Source organism: Salvelinus sp. IW2-2015, unplaced genomic scaffold (assembly GCF_002910315.2).
Source record: "Salvelinus sp. IW2-2015 unplaced genomic scaffold, ASM291031v2 Un_scaffold5418, whole genome shotgun sequence".
Classification (NCBI taxonomy): Eukaryota; Metazoa; Chordata; class Actinopteri; order Salmoniformes; family Salmonidae; genus Salvelinus; species Salvelinus sp. IW2-2015.
In genome coordinates, this window is record NW_019946683.1 from 24,896 (window position 1) to 27,371 (window position 2,476).

A 2,476-nucleotide genomic window follows, 5' to 3' on the forward strand; every position below is an offset into this window, starting at 1 on the left:
GTCAATTCAGGAGGAGGTGGATTGAAACTCAATTCAGGAATAGAAACATGCTCATTGGTTTTCAAAAAACCACCGGATCTTGAGAAGTCACAGGAGAGATTCATCCACCTAAGGGAGATGGAAGGTTTAGAGAATATTCCACTTCCTGATGTGACTGAAGAGAGATCGAGCCAAACCCGCTGTTAATATCAAACGTTTCTAGGATAACAGAATGAAAGCAGACTAGAGAAGGATAACAATGAGATGAAGTCTGTCTCTTCAGGTTACTAACAGAATGACTCGTGTCTATCAGAATGTTTGTTTGTCATTGGAGCACCCTAATTACTATGTATAACAAAGCCTAGTTTGCATTTTGGTCAAAGGGAACAGGAGATGAACAGTTAGGCCTTAGTCCACTGTGATGATTTAAATGATACGTTGTCACGGCTCCCAGAATCAGTCAGGTGAAGTGACATCATTATGGTTCTGTCCTAAAGTGCACTCTATTACCTATGGGCTGGTAAAAGTAGTGCACTATAGGGAATAGGTCTATTTGGTCCACTATTGTCAAACAATACACACGGATCGTGGGTTTATAGAAAACAGCTTCAATGACTTCTTGCTGGACATTTCAAACGATGGTATAGTCCATAAGATTATTTTTTTTTAAACCTAACAAAATATTAGTTCTCTGTAGGAACCACTGGACAATATACTCAAAAAGCCTCTCGTCACACTCACCGTCCCTATTACCTATGGGCCTGGTCAAAAGTAGTGCATACATAGGAAATAGGGTGCCATTTGGGACACGAAACCTACCTCCTCGTCCAACCCACCGTCCTATTACCTATGGGCTGGTCTAAAGTAGTGCACTACATAGGGATAGGGTGCCATTTGGGACAGAAACCTATCCTCGTCCCAACCACCGTCCCCTAGACTACAAAAGACCATACAAACATCTGAAGACCGCACGGTTATTCCAGAGCAGGTAGAAGGCCTAATACTAATCAGTATTAGGACTAAACCGAGAGAGGTAGAAGGCCCTCATAACCCCCTCAGTATTAGGACCTAAACCAGAGAGCGGTAGAAGGCCTTATAACTATCCACCTCAGTATTAGGACCTAAACACAGAGAGCTGGTAGAAGCATAACTACCATCTCCGTATTAGGACTAAACACAGATAGCAGGTAGATAAGGCTCATAACTACACTCAGTATTAGGACCTAAAACAGAGAGCGGTAGAAGGCCTATACCAACTAGTATTAGGATAACACAAGGAGCTGGTAGAAGCCCTATAACTACACTCATATTAGGACCTAAACAGAGAGATGGTAGAAGGCCTATAATAACTAATCAGTATATAGGACCTAAACACAGAGAGCTGGTAGATAGGCCTGGAAACTACCAACCTCAGTATTAGAGACCTAAACACAGAGGCAGCATGGAGAAGGAGCCCTGAAACTCACCTCAGTATTAGGACCTAAACACAGAGAGCAGGTAGAAGGACACTATACAACTACCACTAGTTAGGACTAAACAGAGAGGGTAGAAGCCTATAACTACACTCAGTATTAGACCTAAACACAGAGAGCTGGTAGACGGCCTGAACTACACCTCAGTATTAGACCTAAACCAGAGAGCTGGTAGAGACATGGCCTATACCCACAACCTCAGTATTAGGAACTAAACACACAGAGAGAGGTAGACAGGCCTATACACAACCTCATATTAGGACCTAAACACGGAGAGGCAGGTAGAAGGCCCTGGAACTAACACTTCAGTATTAGGACCTAAACGCAGAGAGCAGTAAGGCCTATAACTACCACCTCAGTATTAAGGACCTAAAACAGAGAGCAGTAGAAGGCTGGAATAACCACCTCAGTATAGGACCTAAACACAGGAGGCAGGTAGAAGCGCCTGGAACTACCACCTCAGTATTAGGACATAAACCAGAGAGCTGGTAGAGGCCTTAACTACCACCTCAGTATTAGGACCTAAAACAAGAGAGCAGGTAGAAGGCCCTATAACTACCACTCAGTATTAGGACCTAACACAGAGAGCAGGTAGAAGCGCCTGGAACTACCCACTCTATTAGGACCTGAACACAGAGAGCAGGTAGAAGGCCTGGAACTACACCTCAGTATTAGGACCTAAACACAGAGAGCTGGTAGAAGCTCTGGAACTTACCATCAGTATTAGGACCTAAAACACAGAGAGCTAGGTAGAGGCCTATAACAACCCCCTCAAGTATTAGGACCTACCACAGAGACTGGTAGAAGGCCCTATAACTACCACTAGTATTTAGGACCTAAAACAGAGAGCAGGTAGAAGGCCCTATTACTACAACCTCGAGTATTAGGACCTAAACACAGGAGCAGGTAGAAGGCCTATATACCACCCCACTCAGTATTAGGACCTAAACACAGAGAGCTGGTAGAGGCCTATCACTCACACTCAGTATTAGGACCTAACATAAGAGAGGCAGGTAGACCAGGCC

The 2,476-nt window shown here is 44.1% G+C and overlaps 2 long non-coding RNA genes across 3 annotated transcripts; one reads left to right on the forward strand and one right to left on the reverse strand.

Annotated features, from left to right (window-relative positions):
• Positions 1–1,727: 1,727 nt before the first annotated feature.
• LOC139026658 (uncharacterized) lies at positions 1,728–2,148 on the reverse strand. 2 transcript variants are annotated; one of them, XR_011478521.1, is made up of 4 exons: positions 2,063–2,148; positions 1,960–2,012; positions 1,870–1,909; positions 1,729–1,769 (listed from the first exon to the last, which is right to left on the reverse strand). It is a non-coding gene; the product is annotated as an uncharacterized lncRNA (long non-coding RNA). The 2 variants fall into 2 exon arrangements; XR_011478522.1 differs by lacking the exon at positions 1,870–1,909 and having other exon boundaries at positions 1,728–1,805.
• Positions 2,026–2,417, forward strand: LOC139026659 (uncharacterized). Its single transcript, XR_011478523.1, has 3 exons — positions 2,026–2,101; positions 2,259–2,331; positions 2,387–2,417. It is a non-coding gene; the product is annotated as an uncharacterized lncRNA (long non-coding RNA).
• Positions 2,418–2,476: the final 59 nt, after the last annotated feature.